General features: G+C 44.9%; 1 pseudogene; it reads left to right on the top strand.

The window, feature by feature from the left end:
• The first annotated feature begins 180 nt into the window (after nt 1-180).
• On the top strand, nt 181-4,091 carry LOC149325028 (uncharacterized; annotated as a pseudogene).
• Nucleotides 4,092-22,197: the final 18,106 nt, after the last annotated feature.

The raw sequence follows: 22,197 nt of genomic DNA, 5'->3' as shown, positions 1-22,197 counted from the left end.
ATATTTTGGAGGCTGACATCAACAGCTGCGTTAGGCAGACGCGTGTGAGGCAAGGTCAGTGATCGCCTCATTGTTCCTTTGTGTGACGCCGGGCTCAATTTCCAAGTTATTTTGCTAGATGTAAAAAATGTCTAAAAGTAAAAGTAGTAAAGATATTAGCTTGCATATTGAATATAAGAGATGGCTCTGCAAATAAATTGCTTTGGGAATGGACGTGCGCTGCAATCGGCATTAAATTAAATGTACCAAACACTGCGTAGTGACTGACCAAACTATAGCATTTTTTCTCTTAGCCGTAAGCGAGCAGCTGGTAAGCACATTTCGCGCGTATTTTCGTTTTTGTTTTCAGCCTCGCCTATCTTTATTTTACGTCCAAATAAACACATACTTGTTCTTATTCGGCGAAAAACGTAAAGAAATTCCAACTATTTGGCCAAAAAAGTTGCGTACATCGAAGTGCTCAGCTATTCAACAAAATTAAGTATTTTGCGAAAATGACCGTGCCATAAAAAAAAGGTATTAAGCTCGAATTCCACGTCTTAAATGAACTTGCCATTTACTTGCGACATACATGTCGGCGCAACGGTGACGGCGGTTTCGTCAAATATCTGCTCCACGAAGTGGACCTGATGCACTGTCAGTTCTCTTTTTTTTTTCAGGTTCGGCGCTGAAAAAAAAAATCGCTGACCACTCTTTCATGGAACCTGCACCTGAGAGGGTACTGTCACGATAGAAAGAAATGCGAACAGCGCTGCGCCTAATTCGAACACAAGTACGCTACAGACATGACATCCAATTTCGCAGTGCGTAGGCAACATGCCGTTCACATTATTTTCTATCGCCCTTGTACATTTTCCTAATCCTCTTAATCTCGTCAGCGTTCTAGCACGAAGGAAAAAGCAAGCGTCAGCGCAAGCAGATTTCCAGGCAGTCCAACACGTGCAAAGCATGTGCAGAACTGGTTTTTTTCAAGAGAAAGGGCGTTAGGCGCAACTTCTCAATGGTATGGGTGACAGGTCTGTCCGGTCAATTGTGGGGAGTCGCGGGAGACGGTGCCACGGCCGCTCTCCATTGAGCGGCCGTGACGGTGCTATGGTGCTTTTCACTCGCGCTTGCAACGCCCCTCTGCAAAGCTCTGGTTCCCTCGGCGTGCCTTTCGCAGCGAAAGAAAGGGGGAGAGTGACGCGGACCTGGACTAACCACCCTCCAGCTATCTGCTGAGCACCGCCGAGGGCGGCAAAGTGTCGCTTTTCTGCTGTTCTGGGGGGGTCTCGGGGGTCCGCTTTTTCACCGCCTCAGCAACGCCATCTCTCGCTCAGTAGGGTAAGGAACATTTTGCCGTGAGTGGTGGCTATATTCTAGGCACTATATGGTGGCTGACCGTGGACACAGCGGCGACTCATTTAATACGCAAATAAAGGATGTCTTGCTTCCCCGTGGCGGCCGGTCTCAGAACTGGCATCTGAATATCGGCCGGCAGGGGAGGTTGGATTATGAAGAGAAGAAAAAGTTGAGGCGAAAAGAAACAGACCAACGCGCATAGTATCAAGAACTATTTGCAGAAGATTTTTTACAAACTGTTCAGCTTGGCACAACAGTCGGAGTAGAATGGCGAGCTTGGTCAGTACACCACGGAGACTCGGCGGCACGGAAAAGGCGATGGGTAAAAGATTTGCGTGTAGCTGTGGAGTTTTTTCTCGTCTGCATTGTAAACGTTTTGCTGGCGACTCTAGATAAATGAATTTCCAAACATTTTGCATTTTTTCTCTGACAATTATACTAGAGCGTTTTAATCTTCATCACTGTGCCGCAAGGAGCGATGTGTTATTTACGCTCCTGGACAAGAAATGGCTGTATGCTGCAGCGGTTTTGCAAACGTTTGTTGTCTGGCATTACTGCAAACAATGCAGGTTTCCCAGTCCTTCAGAACGACATAGTTTTGGGGAACAGCGCCCAGAGAAGGAACGTACACCGCACCACCGGCTTGATGGTTTGAGTATTCATCACGTTCGCGAAGGGGCTGAGTTCGATCCCCAAGCGCTTGTTGTACGTTCGGGACTCTATAATCTATCAATAATCCTAAAAACTATGATTTCGACCGCAACCAACTCGCTGGACTTGTAATCCACTTATTTAGACCCAGTCAGGAAGGTTCAGTTCGTCAGGAAGGTTCGAAGTCCACCCAAGAGAGAAAGCGCGTATATGCATGTATTAGTACATTTAAATCATAGCAAAGTTGAAGGTGATTTATAGCACTGTACTTTAATTCACCTTAAAACACCGCTATGTAATAGCAGTCTAACTTGATTGAAGCCTCAATCATACAAAGCTTAGTACCTTGTTGTGCGGTGTGTTTCACCATCTTAATTAACCAATATTATCATGTTTGACATAAAGTTAATTATTTAAGTTCGGAAGTATATGGCACAAGCACCCCACATATGAGGTAAGATATGTTCCATATCTGCGAGATTGTTTTCATATAAGGATTTCAAGGTCGCCATATAAAGAAAGAGCATCTATATAAGGACTCAAATACGACTATATATAGCAGTATATGGCACTATATAAGGTACCTTATGGCCGTATCTGCCCGTATTTGTGGTCTTATATGCCCATATATACCAGTATATTGCGGCATATCAGGTTTCCCATGGTCATATCTGGCCGTATATACGACCATATATGGACCTATTTAACTGTATATGATCCCATATATGAGTATATACAGCCATATATAAAATATATCTGGCCCATATCTGCCATTTTCGTAAGGGCGCGTGTAGCGGTGTGCATATAGCGAAACCCCACGATCAGTAGTGAAATCGTCAGCAATTGTAAAAATCCAAAATGTTATGCGATCCCTCACGAAATTTACTACCGGGGTTATGTCAGCTCTACTACTGACGGTTATGTCAGCTCATCAGTGAAATTATGTGCATTGAAAAGTTATTCATGGGGCTGAGGACTTGGATTATTTTCTTCTTGACAGCGGTTGGAGTTAACGCGCTTTTGATACTGCGAAGATTTTTTTTGTTGTTGTTGGCTTCTGTGGCAGACTCTCCGGGCATAAATAAATTGCCTTGCCTGCCTGTCATCCATGTGTGAGGAAGTAAATTAAAATGTCTTTCCAATTTTTGTTCCCGAACAGAAAGCCAAGGAAGTGAAAACGAAGTACATCTGCAAACAGTGCCTGAAGATGGGCAGTCCAGCAGCAGCACCACTTCACCTAATGGTGTGCATATATACTCCCAGGTGGAAATCTCACCTCTTCGCTTTGAAATCACTTACCTTCTTGCAAAGCCTTGCACGTCTAACATTTATCAAGCAGTAGCATTAGTACATGTGAATTTTGCACTTGTACCAGAGCAAGCAAGCTCCAAGCTTCAAGTGGTGTGAATGTGCTAAATTTTTGTCTTTATATCCTGTGACAGGTCCGTGGACTACAAGTGAAACTAGGCTGCTTCTTGACCATTATGCGCGATACACACCACAAGTTGTCCCTCAACGAAGATTCCGCAGCAAGAAGATTATGTACGGACAGATCGCCCAAGACATTAAAAGAGTGCTTGGGATCGCTCGCACAGGAGTGCAGTGTGAAACCAGATTCAAGACGCTGGCGAAACGAAAGCGCAACGAGGACAAGAATAATGCAACCTCCGGCCATTCTCGCTGCGCAGTGTCATATGAAGAGGAATTTGCAGCAATCAGGGCAATCGATGATAGCATCGAGCCAGAGATTTTGCGAGGTGTAAGAAAAGTTTCGTATAAGAAGACGTATAAGAAGAAGTTTCGTAAAGTGCAGTGCCTTAAAGTGTAGACAGTTCTGATGGCTGCAGCCAGGAAAGCGTTAATATATCGTCTGATGACCATGCAGCAGATTCTGGTTCATGTCAAGGGACAGAAAATAAAAGGTGCCGCCCAGACAGAAAGACGCGCCCAAGCACATCTAGGATGCAAGAGATGGCATTTTTTTTTTTGAAGAAATGAGAAAGGTTAACAATGAAAAAGAAGGTAGGCGTGAAGCAAGAGAGCAGAGAAAAGTCGAAAGGCACCAGGCACTGCTCACCTGGCCTTGTCTGTTAACATAGGTAGACTTAACCTTGTTGTCCGGACATCGCATACACACATATGTGCCATCAATGCAGCCAAGCACATTGGGGAAGCCAGCAATCTGAAATGTATTAGTTGCATTAGAAGCATAACATGACATTTCCTTATAGCATTATATGCATGTTACTTCCATGCTTCGATTCTTCTGTACTGTATAAATGCTAAGACTTTGACATCAAACCTAATAAGCAACTACGTCGGCTACCTGCCCAAAACTGTTAGGCGGGCTTTTAAAAAGATAATCCCTAGAAAGCTTGTAACATCATTCATGCAAGAGCTTACCTTCTCGAATTCTTCAGCCACAGCTTCTTTGTCACTTGCAAAGTAAATGATTTCTGGGGCAATGTCGCATAAAATTCCATGACCCTTGTGATCACCACTTCCACTGTTGAATCGGCCATGTTGAAGAGGGTGGCTACTTGATGCATTGATGCCTTGTTACCAGCGTACCTGGAAATTATCATTGCATAAGAATGACCTACATTCATAGAGCATCAATGTAGATATACATGTGTGGAGATGTGCTTTGCCTTGTCCCTGTAGAGCACTTCGGTGTGCCTGGCTGCGCTCTAAGTGCCCCTGAAGCACTTTATAAAGCACGATATAAGAGACCAATAAATATATATAAGGAAACCCTCATCTTTTCCACCGCAGCCTGGCAGAAAAGCTACACAAGTTTTGAACAGGTGTGGTTGACGTTCCGATTTATCAGTTGTAACAATCGCCTGCCTGATGTAGCAACGGTGGTAGCGGTAGTAAAAACCCTTTAGTTCCTTCAATAATCGCATATTTGTCAGGCAACCAATTACGTTTCAAGATTAGGCGTCAGGATTGCATTTATATCGGTGCAAAGGAGTGGTTGTATAAAGGGACGCTTCTTTTCTCTTTATTTCTTTGCCATCTTTATTACTTCCCAGCCATACCCTTGACTATAATACAGTTCGTGAGTAGACATCAATCATGGAGGTGAAATCCAGAAAGGAATAGCTACAAAATACTGACACAGTACTTTTTTTATCGCTTTAAAGAACAGTCATGCAGCTGGTCTATTTGGCATGTACAGTGCAAAACAACACGAGAAACGCACCCCAAGAACATATTTTTTTCCCGATTCAATACATAGAATAAACAAAAGACTGCTCACCAAAGAAAGGAGAGAATGTGCTCTTCTGCAGTTTTCACCGGGGAGCCACCGTGAGTTGCGTCCGAGGGGTAAAACCTAGAACCCTCGAATCTCTTGATTAGCCCATGGCATGCCTTCCTAGGGTGACGAAAATTCCTGCGAAACTGGTTTAGAACAGGCATATATAGACAGCCGCTGTCACAATGTTCACTCAACTTTTTCTTACCTCTTCCTCGGAGTAAAGCCGCACTACTGTCTCCACGTAGTTTGTTACCTTCGGTATTGTTTGCGGAACATTAAACAGTTTGGTGAACGTCACCTCGTAAGCTCCACAGTCGTCGGAGCTAGAGGAGTCACTGCTCTCTCCTAATTCCAGAAGAAGCTTTGACGGTGCTCCAAATGTCGCAGTATGCTTCCGCTTTGCCATGACAAAAATCGCGTAAGATAAGGGCCAAGCTTCGGAAACAAACGGAACTATTCGCTCCTTCGCCGCCTTCGCCCCTTCGCATTTGCTGATGCAGAATCGCCGGTGGCCGTCGAAATAGGGCGAGGGCCTGTCACGTGATCAAAACTCGGCGGGAGCGTCCAGTTGCTCCGAGAGAAAAGCCAGAGCGTCTCGAGCTGCTCTGAGCGGGAGGAGAGCACTGCGCAAGAACCAGGCGAATGTGATCAGAGCGCCAGCTCTCGATCAGCCAAATGCGTGTTCGCCTCTCAGAGCGCTACAGAGCGCTCTCAATGCACCAGTCGAAGATACCATAAATTTAAGTACTCGTTAAGCCTACGCTCGAAAGAGGTTCAGAGACACGAAGTGACTAGAAGGCGGGACCAAACAATTTTGCCATAAAGCTATTAAATGACTTGCAATGGGTTTTTCGGGCTCCAAGAACAGCACAGCACAAAGCACAAAGCGCAGAACGGCGTTCACTGACAGTCGGTGGTTCCAGCAGCAGCAACCCGAAACACGCGCTCGCCGAGAGCAGTCCCGCTGATGATGATCTCCTCAGGCTTAATGGCACGTACCCACGGCGGGGGAGTCCAGCTGCCGCGCGGGCACTTCTTCGTAATTACAGACCACTTTCGGTAGTCAGTACTATTCAAACAACACAAGGCAATAAAGAAATACTCATCATCAATAAAAGTCGTCGTCTGTCGATAGATTACCGCTTTCGCTGTAAAACTCTTTGTCTTCACTAAAGCGGACGTTTTATGAGCTGGAAGAGGTTATGGAATGCAGCACAAAGGATTTTTTCGAAAGCAAACTGGGCAGCTTCAAGGCAGTATTTTGGCGGTGGGTCCGTAATTACGCCAATGGCAGGCTGTATAAAGTAACATTGGCTACAGTCAGTCAGATTGAACCTCAGAAAGAACACCCTACTATCACACGCATTGGCTTCAGGACAAGCTGATCTGGCTGAAAAACAAGAAACTGATGCCACAGCTCGCTGGCATACTAACAGAGCAGCTGACGGCGAACGAGTGCCCACTGCGGTCTTAGAGACATACGGTGCAATGCTGAAGCACCTCCGAAGAGCCCGCCAACGCTGCTCAAGACCTCATTCAAAACGTGGCAAGGAGTAGTTGGTCGGCTGGTGACAACTGAAAACCAACACATTTCCATACGTCTTTATATTAAACCAAATTCATTCCACCTAGGAGCGGGACACCTGTAATTGATAGAACGACCAATCCTTTATCACAAAACATGAAACTACTACCATTTAAGAGCAGTCCCTCACACGCGAAAACGTGGGAACGGGGCAGTAGGGGAAGGAGGTAGAAGAGGAAAGGCGGGGAGGTTAACCTGAAGAATAATCGGTTGGCACCCTACACGGGGGGAAAGGAGTGAGGGGGTAAAAATAAAGGAAGAGAAAGGAGAGTAACAGACGATTGAAGTCACATAAAAAATTACAACGCCCGTCCTGTGTTTTTCGTGTTACTTCTGTCCTCGTTCTGTAGCGCTGTTGTGAATCTGTTTAAAAAGTTAGCATTCGTGAAGTCACAGCCTATCATGCAGGTCAGAAGTTCACAAGAAGCGGAGTAGTGCCTTGAAGGCCTTCACCGCCGACGATCGCCGCGGGCAGTGGCCGAGAATCTTCATTACCGTCAGTAATCGCGGATGTAGGCGCTCCAGCACACGGCTGGAAGACTACCTTTCGGCGCTGTAGGCAGGGCAGTCACCAAAAATGTTTGTTGTAGTCTCGCCATACACGCAGATGGCACATGCCATACCGATTAAGAATGAGTAATGGTTGGTGAAAGTTACACCAAGCCAGAGGCGACACAGCAAAGTTTCTTCTCACCGTGGTAGGCCTGATGGAAGCCGGAGCTTCATATCTGGGTCCAATGATTTTAAACGTGAATTGGATAACTGACCGGAATTTCCCGCTGAGAGCGTGAACCTGCCCGCTGCGTGTGAGATCGAAATAGAGATCTACACAAAATCGCCGTCGTGGTGAGCAGTTCGTGCGACCTCATCGGCGCGGTGATTGCCTGCTATGCCGCTGTGCCCCGGTAACCGCTGGTAGATTCAGTAGTGTAAGGGTGCGGGCTAGTTGGTGATCCATAACATATAAATACCAGTTGGTCAAATGTTTAGGGGAATCCCCTAAGGTGGAGTAGATTTTTAATAAGGGAGTAATTACTCATTGGCATCCACCCGAGTGCAGCCATACGGCTACAAAGGAAAGCTATACAGCTTTCTCAGAAAAGCAGACATTTGGGCTAGTTGGTGTGAATTCATGGTGGAAAAAACAGCGCAAACTAAGACAGAAAACACAGAAAAGAGGGGAGACACTACAAGCGCTGACTCGTAACTAAGGTTTATTAGAAAGAACAGAACAGAATATATACAATAACCACCCACGACTGCGTACGTCATAACAGATTACGTGCAAGGCGTGCAAGATGATCTAAACAAGAGCATCGCGCGTGTGCAGCCGGTTATTTAAGTACCTAAATTCCAAATCTGACAAGGCCACTGAAGGATCACTCACGCACCGTTTACCGTTTTTTCGGATAAAGAACGCTTCCATGAGCTCCCGGGTCACCTTATCTTGGTGGAAAAAAAGCACGTTAGTTTTCGGGAAAAGGGGTGTGCATTTGCAAACCCGGCAGTGTGCGGGAAGGTTGTCTCGCGAGTCACTGCCGAGTAAGTTGCGGTGCTCAAAGAGCCTTACATTTACACAGCGCCCCGTTTGCCCGATGTACTCTTTACCGCAAGACAGTGGCAACCGATATACAACACCCTTTTTGCAAGGAATGAAAGGCGCCACATTTTTTGTTGTACAGGCCTTGCGATTCTTGTGGACACCAGCGGCCAGTTTTTTGTCCACTTGTGGGCAAATTGCAGCGAGCTTCCTAGGAGCCGAGAAAACCACCCTAACATCGTACCTCTTTGCCACGCTCTTTAACCCATGGGAAAGCCTGTGAGCGTGCGGAATGACAGCCGGTCTACGGCGCTCACTGTCAACACGGCCTCTTCCGTTGGCCCCTGTCCTGACCCACCTCAAAACTTTTTCTCCTGCCCTGGAGATGACGTGGTCGGGAAAACCACTACTTTTCAATCGTACCACTTGCTCTGACACACTTTCCGCAACACGGTGGTGGCACGACCTAGATGTGGCGGCCTTAAGGCACGAAACAGCGATACCGTTCTTGATCAGTTTTGAGTGCCCTGACTCATAACCGAGGAGTGGCTTGACGGTGCGCGGGCGATACATCCAGCAAAGGTGTCCCGGAGTAGTTCTCAAAGACATGTCAAGAAAGCGTAGCTCGTTGCCAACAGAAACCTCCGTAGTAAAATTTAGACCACGGCCGAACTGTCTGAACACCCTCAGAAGATCAGCCATTTTCGCTGCAGGGTCAGACCCTTCCACGATGACTAAAAAATCATCCACGTATCTGAAAGCCCTCACGAACAATCCCGCCGAGGCCGCAGCTACCTTCCTATCCATGTCGCTCAGAAAAATGTTGCTAAGCACAGGTGCAACCCTCGACCCAATGCACACGCCTGCCTTCTGTACAAAAAATGAACCGTTCCATCCGATGACCGTCGATTTAAGGTAAAAAGACATTATTTCGCAAAACGTTTCAATGGACACGCCGCATTTGCTTATAAGGCTGACAGCATCATTGTCGTCGGTGATGCACGCTTGAACGCTTTTCATCAGTTCATTGTGCGGCAACGAGTAAAAAAGGTCCTCATTAAAAATGCTAAACAATCCGCACGTTCCCGGATTGTCGTGCAACAAAACTTCAGCCAATGCACCAGAGTTCGGCACCAGAAAGGGATCAGGCACTTTTAGAGACGACAAGTGCGACTGCAGATAACCTGCAACAGCATACTGCCACGTGTCCTTCTCCGTCACAATGCAACGAAACGGTGAGCCCTGCTTACGGGTCTTGGCTGTGAAAAAAGGCTCTAACTCGAGGCCCTTTGCCTTCTTCACTGACAAAGCCAACCGCTCAAGGTTCGAGCTCAAAAGAAGGGCCACTGCCTTATCTCTTACTTTGGAACCACGGAAGTCCACTTGCCTTTCGGCAAGTGGACTTCCAATTCACCAAGTTCTTTCTCAATGTGCAATTTACCATGTACAGGTCCCTGCAGCATGAAAGGGAGCAACCAGTTTCCACTAAAAGATATATTGTTCATTATCTCTCAACTAAAGCTGAAAATAATAAGCGGATGCTATACGCGCCGAGGAAAATTACAAAACAGCAAAATGTGTCTTTGTTGCAGATAGTTAAAGGTGTAGTGAAGAGGAATCTGAACTCGCCTTTTTGCCGCGGGAACTCAATCTACACGTTCCGAGCAATCTTAGAACCTGCGATTTATTGCCCTGTATGGCCTATTTCTCTAACTAAATCAAATTAACGTCCGGCTCCTGTCTATTTTTTTTAATTCTCCCCGTACGGTGGGCGGAGTCGACCAACGCGTGGAGTGCCTTTCACCCAGTCCCGTGACGGAGTACCGCTCTGCCATCGGCGGAGTAATGCGTAGTAATCCGTAGAAGCAAACAGTCCATGCGTATTTTTATTTCTGCGGGCTTATTTTGCGGCTATATTATCTACGAATGAAACTATTTATTCACGGAAACATAAAAACAAAAACAAAATAAAGCGAAAGCAAAGCCTCCACGGACTGGCTGAAAGGCATTCTACGCGTTTGTCGACTCCGCCCACCGTACGGGAAGAATTCAAAAAATAAAGTAGGGAGCCGGACGTTAATTCGATTTAATTAGGGAAACCGGCCACACTGGGCAATAAGTCGTAGTTTCTAAGAATGCTTGGAACGTGTAGATTGATTTGCCGCGGCAAAAAGATTATTTCAGATTCCTCTTCAGTGCACCTTTAAGGAGTAATCGTTATCTTAATGCTAAAACTTTGTTCCCTTTCATATGGAACTGGCCTATACAATCACGAGAAGTTGCTACTAAGCAAGCAAGCACGCACATGGCCACACACAGCCTCTGCGAGCTTGCTCAGCACGCGCATAAGAACGCATAGCCTCGGCAAGCACTCGCTCAGTACGCGGATGGGTGGAGAGATGTCCACACTAAGTCTGCGCATGTGTCACGCGTATGTCCATGCAGATAACGTGCGTGGATATCTATCCAGGCTAAGTGCACGCACATATCCACGCTGGGCACCTTCAGCACGTGTATGTCCACGTTCAACTACGGCTTAAGAGAACTCCTTGCTGGGCTAGTTGGTAATTCATTGTGAATAAAGGCGCTAACGACCACACAGACAGAAGACAAGAGAACGGGACAGAGCGCCTAAGGAGACGACGCACAAATAGAAGGGTACACTGCACTAGAAATGTACCTTAAGAGAACTTCTTGCTGGGCTATTTGGTAATTCATTGTAAAGTAAAGGCGCCAGAAACCACACACAAGACCAGAGAATGGGACAGAGGCGCTCTGTCCTGTTCTTTTCTCTTGTGCGTGTGTGTGGTCTTAGGCGCCTTTATATTACAATCAACTGCTGCGAGCTCTTGTACACATTGTACGTGATCGCCCACAAATAATATTTCTAGTAGAAATTCACACACAGCTTTTTCAGCACGGTGCTATAGAGCAATGTGTGAACAGTTGGCATTCACCGTCGTCAACATCAAATTATTGCATTCCTTGCATGCTTGTGTCTTTTAGCTGCCCTCTTCAGTAGTGGCCTGGTCGACACCGGTATAGAGATGCCTTAAGAATTCTTGCAGTCAGTCGTTCCTGACGTCGCGTACGGGTGTACTATCCCATAGCAGACGATGTTTTGCCCTCTCCAGCCCTGGCCGGTCAGATTGCGGCTTGGATCGAGATATTCGATCCAAAATTGAGAACAAAAATGGGGAATATGAAGCGATGCCAAGGTCACGTAGAGTATATTAAGGTCATAGAGTGTATCCCAAGAGAAGTCTAAAGCTACCAGGGGCAGCAGTCATGGGGCTGGACGAGATTATGAATATCGCATACTTTGGCCAGCCGCAGCTGGCGAAGCACGAATCAAGAGACCTATAGAAGAGGTCACCTACACTAGACGTAGTTAGACTGATCATGGCGACCACGGTTGATGCTCCAAAATATTTGAGATTGTTTGTGGATAAAACAAAAACTGTCTAAGGGCTTATTTGTTTCTGCGACTTGAAATCCCAACGAAAAGTCGCAGAAACAAATAAGCCCTTAGACAGCTTGTATTTTACAATTCGACGTAATTATAATTACGAGGTCACGATCTGAATTTATAATCCTGCATGAATGCTGTGAAAGATTTGCAAGTAAATGCCAGTTTTTTTCCTCGTTAAGGCTCTTCATTAGCACAGCACTCGCTCGTACTCTGGGCGCTTTTCCTTTTCGTCCGCCTTCATCAGCCTCAGCATGGCTGAGTTCTTTCGAAAGGGCTGAAACTTTTTTTTTTGGATTTCGTGAAAACCTTTACTACCCAAATATTACTTTTATAAGTAATACAGAGCAATAATTCCTCAAAATAAAATATTTTCTTGTTGCAATGAGCACATGCGAGTAAAGATGCCACACTCCCATCGACTGCTCTCTCCCAGAGCGCCGAGTGCACTCGGAACGCACCGAATCTGGCGCAGACCACCCATCCTGCAAGATTACCTCCGAGCTCCTACAGCGGCATGGTTCACGTCTTTTTTTTTTTGCTTTTTCAAGAGCATACTCCATCTAAGCCAGCGGCGTGGTTCTAACCTCCATAAAACGCACTTCTCTTTGGCCTATCCTTGCGACCTTGTTTATTCACTGGGCTGCAGATGGTGGCGGAAGGTCAGTGATCCCATTTCTAGTTCCATAGAAAGAGGAAAGACGACAATATATCATATGTATAGAACACTGAGGCAACCATGAGTTCCTTGCTTCGGTAAGTACTGGATTCGCTGAAACTGTATATTTCGATTGTTCTCACGCTTACTGTGTCATACAAACCATAAACCAGACAGGAAATGACGCACGCGCGCTGCGAAGCGGAAATAACCATTTGTCACGCCGATAGGGAAACAGGAAAGAAAACAGCGCGTGCCGGCCCGACCCGAGCAGCTGTCCCACACACTGCAAAGCTGTGTCAGACCTTCCACAGGATGTCCCTTCAGAGATTCTGAGACACTGTAGCATGCGCATCTAGGTCGTACCCCGTCATTGTACTGATAGGGGCCTTCTCTTCATTTTCTGAGCTAAGAAAACAAACATCTCTTAAATTTTGACATCGGTATCAATACACCAGTCGGTATGGCCTACAGACATTATTGGACTTGGATTTGAAACCAATCAGCCCATCCTAGTCTTATTCTGTGCGTGACTCTACAGGACGATACTACCAAAAGGTCAGTCTGAGCACAATACTCAGGTGATGAAAAACTACTGCTCAATAAGGGCTCCTCTGCATCCTCTCTGCACCTGCTATCTCAGCTACAGGTAGGCAGGTTTTTAATGAAGGCGGAGCGTCGTAGCTGCGTCAAACAAAGTGAGCGCTCTTGAGAGTCGCATGGTTTGGTGTTTGTTTTCGTACTCCTAACTAATGTGCCAGGAAAGACTAGCTAATTTCCGAATTATTGCTTCAGGAACAAAGCGTGAACTCAGAAGTTGGAGATTGTTTTCACAAACATGCCACTGAAGTGTTTGCATGAGGTGAGGTTTAAGTAAAAGAGTTTCGTTTTAAACGCGAGTGCTTTGGTACCCCTATGTCGGAAGAAACTGTCCGGCTTCGGCGTCTGCGTCATCGACGTTGGGGAGCATTTGAAGCCTCACAGCTGGAGAAGCCGGCCGCTCCAGCAAACCTCGGCGGGCAACCTAGGTCGCGTGACGTTGGGGTGTCATAGGAGCCTGCTCACCGGATTGTGAGCAACCTGACCGTCGTGGCACGTGGCAGTTAAATTAACGCTTGGTTGGCGAGGGGTTGGTCGGGATGAGCAACCTGGGTCTCACAAGCCCCGCCGGTGGCAGTAGCTGCCATCGAAGAGCAGTGGCCCGCTGCCTAGCTGCTGCCCCACTGCGCCAGGAGGGGTATCAGGACTCTCAGCGGTCGATGAACACAGAATGAACAATTTTACATATACGGCATTAACCTATTAAGCTATCGCGCCACACCCCTCAGGTGGAGCTTCAGTGTTCAGTCCAGCTTTTTACTGCCTGTAAAATATTCCTCAAACATTCAAATCGCTTTCACGGGACAGCAGTGCAGCTCCAACGTCCCAAGACACGTCTTAGGCAGAAAAAATGCACTTCGATGCACCCTTCGCGTGTGCAATGTTCGAGATATAAGCACCAGCAGCTGGTGACGGGTAGCGTTCTTCTGAGGTTGGTAAATAAAGCTACGTAAATGGTGCCTGTGTACAAAGACTGCGGCAAGCTGTTTTCAAGAAGTTACTCTACTTCCAGTGGACATTTTATTTTTGCAGCCCATAAATAAAAAATAGTTAATCTTCACCAACTATTTCACTTTGAAAAACATTCGGCGCCCTTATGCATGCTTGATGCTTAGACTGCGTTCGTACGCCGCTTCCACTCGAAAGTACTTGAACTTAATTCGACTAGCGGACTCCCCTTTTACCCTTTTATTGGTCCTCTAAGAAAAGTTAAAAAAAACACCTCCTAAAAAAAAATCCTCCTGCCTGACAAAATTATCACGTCGCATCGGCTCGAAACTGGATGCCAAAATAAAAGTCACACATATTCGATGAGACCGCTGAATCTAATGTCTAGCACAGTGCAAGATCTGTAGTGTGTAATAAAATTCGTTGCCAGAAAGGCGTTGCAGGCATGAGAAGGACCGAAAATTTATGTCGATGTGGGACCAAACTCTGAACATAACGCTCGACATCCGGAATCCGCTCCTTTCAGTAATGTGCACTTGTCTTAAGTGCATGAAGTGGAACGCCAAGATATTTAGATAGCACACATGGACATTATATTCCGGCACAACGGAGCAGTGTTTAGCCCTATGAACTGAACCAGAGGCCAGAGCTTTTGGAGCGATTCATCTGAGTCCCAGAGGTGATGGCAAATCGATCTATTGTCGACACAAAACTTTCAATGCTTTGCTTGTCACTGCAGAAAAAAAGCAAGATCGTCAGCCTATGCAAGCACTTTCATTTGATTAACAAAAACAGCAAAGCCATGAACACTACCAATGCACGTAACAAAAACAAAGCGGCTCCAGATAAAGGGCAACAAGCAGTAGAGTCATAGGGTAGCCTTCTTTCACAGAACAGCGGATTGGCGTACGTTTTGGTTGGTTGGTTTTGGTTTATGGGGTTTAACGTCCCAAAGCGACTAAGGCTATGAGAGACGCCGTAGTGGAGGGCGCCGGAAATTTTCGACCACCTGGGGTTCTTTAACGTGCACTGACATCGTACAGTACCCGGGCCTCTAGAATTTCTCCTCCAAAGAAATTCAACCGCCGCGGCCGGGATCGAACCCGCGTCTTTCGGGTCAGCAGCCGATGGCGTAGGTTTTGAGAAATGGATATTAATAATTAACCTTGTCTAACAATTGCTGTAGCACCGTTGCACACTCTTAAGTACAGTAGACCCAACATTTGCTCACTGATAAAGAGAAAACAGGATTGAATGGCGAACACAGTGAAACGCCTTCGCAAGATCGATTTGAAGCGAAGCGAGCCCATCGTGAGCGCAATGTGAAAATTGCGCGTACAATTCTTGAAACTGCGCCATGACCGCTCGACGTTTCAAGCTCAATAATGGCGCCGTCGCGTCTAGTGAATGCGGAGCGTGGACGCAACACGCCACCACAGTTCAAACACAACCCGGACGCTAATCATCAGATAACAAATGCGCGGAGCTTGACATCACATCGACCACCGAGGAGCGAAACCAAGTCATAAAGGAGGCGCACACAGGGGGAAATTTGCGTTGTACTATGGCTAAAAAGAAGGCTCGATTCTTTTCAGTAGCAGGATAAATGAATGAATAAGCATCAATTCGTTTTCATCAAGACGATTCGATCCCTTAATAATGGATGTATAACAGCCGCACTGTTTTGTTTCTCTGCCTCCTAAAAGTTCTATCCAAATTTCCTAAATTTTGGGCCACAACCCTGCTGAAAAAAGTTCTATGATGCAATAAACTCATACAGTTTATCATACAAATATCATCGACTTATACAAACTATAGAAAATTATCATTCAAATGTCATAGATTTCTGTTAAATCATACAGTCATCATAAAGGTGTCATAGAATATCATACAAATTGTATGATATATCCTTCAGATTGTATGATATTCTATGATGACGCCTCTATGAGGTTATTGCATCATAAAACTTTTTTTCGGCAGGGAACCTTTTGTTTTAGAGAGCAGAGGGGCGCATATGCATTCATGACTATCCATAGAGTGTGCCTGTAGGTGCGAGTCCAACCATTCCCGAAGAACAGGGAATGTGCATTTCTGGATTTTCTTTAAAATACAAATTCAAATTTTTAGCATCAACAATGATCTTACAGAACTCGTGATGCAACGGGGTGCTAGCAAAAAGCCTGTAACGGCTTGACAAAGGCTAGCACCCCGTTCACAAAGCAATACAGCAGGGGACAAAAAGTGATAGCGATATAAAGAAAAGCAATATATATATGGCGACGGCTTTACATAATCATAAAAACATGTTAAGTGATAGGGCTAACATTGCGGGTTCATAATTGTAAGTGTTAATGTCTTGGAGGTGACTTGGAGGTGTTATCAGAAGAGTTAAGAGCATGTGGTAGTGTGTACATCAGCATTTGGCGGCCATAGTTAGTACGGGTGTGAGGAATCTTCCATGTCTGACTGCTTCGTGTGCTATATGCTTTCGCAAACGGAGACAGGGTCGCAAGGTTTTCAAGGAAAGGGTCATTATTTAGATGAAAGGCATGATGACGTTTTAACAGAAGTGCATTGAACAGGTTTGGTATTGGTTGTAATCTAAGGTCATCAAAAAGAGGTTTTGTGTGGGCGTCATTGGGTTCATTTGAAATAATTCTTACAGCTTTTTTCTGCAGTCGATAGATTTTGGACAAGTTTGTGTACGTTGTGGTGCCCCATATCAAGTAGCAATACGATAATGTGGATGTGAAAAGGGAGTAATACAAAAGTAATTTAATGTGCTTAGGAAGAAAATTGCGAAAACGTGCAAGAATACCAACTATTCGGGATAGTTTGGAGTGAACGAGGTCAGTATGTGCGTTCCACTGCATATTCTCATGAAAAAGGACACCTAAGGTTTTTATTACAGGTACCACCTCTATAACTGAAAGACCAAGTTGCAGGACAATATTTGAATTAACTGGTTTATTTTTAGGGCGAAAAAGAACTGATTTTGTCTTCGAGACGTTTATAGTTAAGGAATTATTTAGACACCAAGTGTTCAATACATCAAGTACTGCATTCGCTTTCTTTACAAGCAGGGGTAAACTGTGATGGGAGAAAAATAAGCTTGTGTCATCGGCATAAATAACAAATGATGTATTTAAATCTATGTTAACAAGGTCATTAATATATAGGTTGAAAAGTAGTGGCCCGAGAATACTTCCTTGCGGAACAATGTAGCAATGGTTTGAAGCTTGAGCAAGAGTTACTTATGTGCACCCTTTGTTGACGGTATTGTAGGTAGGATTCAATAAGAGAAAGGAAACAGCCTCTGAAACCATAATATTCCAATTTTGTTAATAGTGTAACGTGATTTATTTTGTCAAATGCCTTTGAATAGTCTATGAAAATTTCAAGTGAATACAATTGGTGTTCAAAGGCGTTAAGAATGATTTCTTTTTGCACTAGCAAGGCGCTTTCTGTAGAGCGTTTTTTGGTGAACCCAAACTGATACGGTGTCATAATCTGATGCTTGATTAAAAATGAGCTCATTCGTACGTGTATTAGCTTCTCAACGACCTTGGAGAATACAGGAAGTATTGAAATTGGCCTGTAGTTAGACATGTTACATTTCTCACCACCTTTAAATATGGCAGTAACTTTGGCCACTTGGAGCCGGCGAGGAAATTGGCCGCATGAAAATATTTGATTAATGATGTACGCTAAAACAGGGGCTATAATAGTAGCAACATGCTTAAGTGGCCGAATCTCCAAACCATCTACATCAGTACTGGTAGTATTGTTTAGAGGTAAGATTGTAGACACAACGTCATCTGCAGTTACCGGGAATAAAAATGCAGTCTCTTCTGTTGGTTGGTGCATAAAGTTCATGCAGCTTGGGTCAGGATGACTATTTCCCACAGATGTGAAGAAATCATTAAAAGCTTTAGCTAATTCTTCTCCTGCAAGAGTTGTGCCATTCATACTTATCTCCATCGGGCTATCAATTGCACCAGTGTGCCGATTTAGGAGTGTGTTTAATCTTTTCCAAATTATTTCCGGAGTTTGCTTCTTGTCCTGAATGAAAAGGTTTTCAAAGTACTCTTTTTTAATTCTCCGTAATAGGCTGTTTGTCCTGTTTCTGTGTTTTTTGAAGTCACCTAAATCGTTTTCGTTTCTGGATTTTAAAAACTTTTGATAAAGAACATTTTTCAGCTTTATAGCTTTGACACATTCAGCTGTAATCCAAGGTTTGCGTGCTTTTCGTGGCCGCTTACGAGTTTTGAAGGGAAAGCAATCATTATATACCTTTATAAATTTGTCTATGAAGATGTTATAAGCCTCCTCCGCATCAGCGCTTGAAAGAACACTCTCCCATGATATCCCTAAAACTAAATTATAGAAAGACCCCAGGGTATCTTCATTTATCTCCCGGAATGTACTTACAGTCGGTCTCGCGTCTTTTAATTGGAACTTTTTATGACTAAGCACTAAATATATAGGTAAATGGTCACTAATGTGTGTTTGAAGAACACCTGAACTGATGGGCACATTTGTAGCATTGGTGATAAAAATGTCAATGAGTGTAGATGTAACCCGCTCTATACGAGTTGGTTGTTCTATGAGATTAATAAAAGCATTAGTTTCTAAAGTGCAGCACAATTCTTCACTTTGTGGGGACGAGTGTAGGAGGTCAATGTTCAAGTCTCCACCTAGAATTAGTTTGTAGGCGTTTTCGTTGATCCAACCTAAGAAAGTGTCAAGAAATGAAAGAAAAGCTCTATTGCTACCTTTGGGCGGACGGTATGCCACAGAAAAAATGGTCATATTACATTGCAAAGTTAGCATTTCATAATCATCAGTTATTACAGAAAAAATGTCAACAATGTCGCATACAAATGTATCTTTCACTAATAACATTACGCCGCCGCCTGTCTTACCACTTCGATTCAAGTGGTAGGTTCGATGGTAGGTTAGGTTCGACATGAAGTTTGATCCGTCATAAGGTCTTACGAATCCATCATCATCATCATCAGCCTGACTACTCCCACTGCAAGGCAAAGGCCTCTCCAATTAACCCTGTTCTTTACCAGCTGCGGCTACCGTATCCCAGTAAACGTCCTAATCTCATTAGCACACCTAACTTTCTGCCGTCCCCTGCAACGTTTGCCTTCTCTTGGAATCCCCTTCGTTACCCTTAAAGACCACCGGTTATCTTGCCTTCGAATTACATCCCCTGCCCAAGCCCATTTCATCCTCTTGATGTCGACTAGGATGTCATTAACCTGCATTTATTCCCTCACCCACTCCGCCCTCTTCCGATCTCTTAACGTTACACCTATCATTTTTCTTTCCATAGCTCGCTGCGTTGTCCTTAACTTAAGCTGAACCCTCTTTGTTAGCCTCCACGTTTCAGCCCCATAGGTGACTACCGGTAAGATACAGCTGTTGTATACTTTTCTCTTGAGGGACATCGGTAAACTGCCATTCATGAACTGAGAGAACCTGCCATATGAGCTCCACCCCATCCTTATTCTTCTAGTTATTCCTCTCTCATGATCGGGATCATGCGCTTACTACCTGCCCTAAGTATGCATATTCTCTTACTACTTCCGGTACCTCGCTACCAATTACGAACTGTTCTTCCCTTGCTAGACTGTTGAGCATTACTTTGGTTTAGTTTAGTTCAGTTCGGTTTGGTTTAGAAGAAATTTAGATTTCTATTGAAATCATACCTTTGCTCGTGGCACAATGCGCTACCAGGAGATACCAATATGCACTAAGTGATGGCGAAAATTTATGGGTAATACCCATGATTTTATCGAGTTTTTTAAAGAAATACAAAACGAAACCCGAACATGCCCTTACAAAAATGGGCTTTGAGTTTCTGGTGTCATGTTCATGCATTCCTTGTGACACATTAGAAAGTCACCACGGAGTCAGGTATTCATGTCTTTCGACAATAAAAACTCAGCAGAGACTCTTTGTCGTTAACACAGAAGATTTCCTTATGTCATTGGCCATCAGCCACTCAAGTGATTTTTCTCGCCGTTAACCCCCATGCAGAAATATACCACAGCAGATTCAGATGTTATTTCACACGAATTTCTCTCATGCACTGCGTTTGTGATACGCCCAAATGTATGCATGAAATAAATGCAGCAAGAGCCGGAGGCACTAAGAGGGAAAGGGCGGGGGGGGGGCGATAATTTACGCTTTTATGACAGTGTCGGCAGTCTGGAAAGAGAGAGGTTGTTTACTGGCCAGTGAAGGTTTTCTTGAAAAAAAAAAAGCATTATGCTTGTCGACAGCTATTGAAACATTACAGGGAAAATTCGATTTTTTTTTCTCTTTATTGTCCAGATTAGTGGTCGTTACCTGTGATCATTATTCAGCACGATGAACGTATCGCGCGGTGGCGTTAATACGAGCGACGAGAAACGTGCTACCAGCAAGGGTGAAAGGAAGAACTTTTTTTTGTCTGCAAAGTGCAAAATATAGGCTCGAAGACACTGATACAGCAATGGAAAACGTAATATCAAAGGCTCGCTCAGTCGCAGCGCTCGTGTTGTGTCTTCACTCCTTCTTTGTCCTCGTTTTTGGCGCTAAACTTCATCATGACCATATAGTGCGTCACGTTGAAATCGTGAGCGCGCGCTGTTTTCAATATAACTCCGAACACTGCAGAAAGTAACGCAAGAAGAAAAAAAAGCGACAAGCATGTTATGTACCAGTGTACAAGAGAAAAGAAGAAGGCAGCGGAGTCTCGATCTTCAGTCACCGCAACATGTGTGTTTACAACATTCAAACGTTTAGCTGGATTAGAAAGATGTGTGTCGCTAACATGCTCGCAGTTTTTGAAGCTACCTAGCGCATTATTCCAGTAATTTGTGCCCCGGAGTGCAGTTTTGCAGAAAGCTGTGGTCTGTGTCAAGGATTAGGAGCGCTAAGAAAGTAAAACGGACAGCTGTCGTTCTGAGACTTGTAGTTTCCCAAGCGGTTTGATACGGCCAATGCGCTGTATGTTGGCAAGGCTCAGAATACGTTGGCACTCCCAACAAGCCTGAAAGGTCCTTCTGAACAACATTGTTGTCCCGTGCGAGCATGTAGGTGCTGCTGCTACATTTACACGCAATGGAAAGAATAAGAAATAACTCTGGCTGCACATATCAGGCCACATAAATTGTCTACTAAACATCTGGTGGCGTGGCGTGGGCCTTGTTCACCTGTTCGTGCATCAACTTGTTTCCCGTTTTTTCTTTTTCAAATCGGCAAGCCACCAATTTCTGGTAGCTGTGCTCATTAGGCGGCTTAGTGTTCGTTTGTCTTACTTTTTTGCACCGACTGTGCAGGCTCGTGAGGGGACTTTATGGGGATTCCCTAAGGAGGTTGCTGAAACTTTCAATTGCCTCACTGTGCGCTTCTCTTTAGATTACCTGTATAGCCTCTCGAGAAAACAGATGACCCAGGCTCTCACTGAGTCTTTGTTCACTACACCATTGTATCGGCAGCCTTATCTGCGGTCTTTGGACATCAGTGGTCTAAAGCGTGTTAGGCGGATGTGCATTCAGGCAGCCGTTAAAACGTTCTTTTTGAAACTACACTCAGCGACGCTGCCTGTCACGACATTTCTTAATGACAAGGGGATGTTTGCACCCTGAAATGTGAATTGCCGTCTGTGTAACGTGCCTGAGACAACTGATCATTGCTTCATCCTGTGCCGTGATGCCATGATCTTTTGGGACATACTACAACGAACTCTTAAGAAGGACATTGAAATTACACCATACACTATTAGATTTCTGCCTGTTGACAAAAACTCTGTTGTGCCTTATGATCTGTTTATGTTGACGGGACTATTAAGTCTTTGGAAAAGCCGTATGGACAGACATGCCGAACCACCAATATCGTCCCAATCTGTGTTTCGTGAACAGTGTGCTTTGGTGAGGAGTGTATATGCCGCACGTGAAGAACCTCCAAGCTGGCTGCCGTGCCTAGATGCATGTGTGTGCCTCCCTGAATTTTGATGTTTTTATGGGCATGCAGTGTTGAGTTAGGGCTATGGCGGGCTCCTATTAAGCAGCCTGATAACTTGAGACGTGAACCAGTCTCATTGAAGTTTTCCTCCTTTCTACGGAAGTTCTTCCATGGAACA

Source organism: Amblyomma mixtum, chromosome 10 (genome assembly GCF_055824585.1).
Source record: "Amblyomma mixtum isolate Tamu chromosome 10, ASM5582458v1, whole genome shotgun sequence".
Classification (NCBI taxonomy): domain Eukaryota; kingdom Metazoa; phylum Arthropoda; class Arachnida; order Ixodida; family Ixodidae; genus Amblyomma; species Amblyomma mixtum.
Note: the sequence above shows the minus strand (reverse complement) of the source record. Positions and strands in the feature narration are given on the sequence as shown.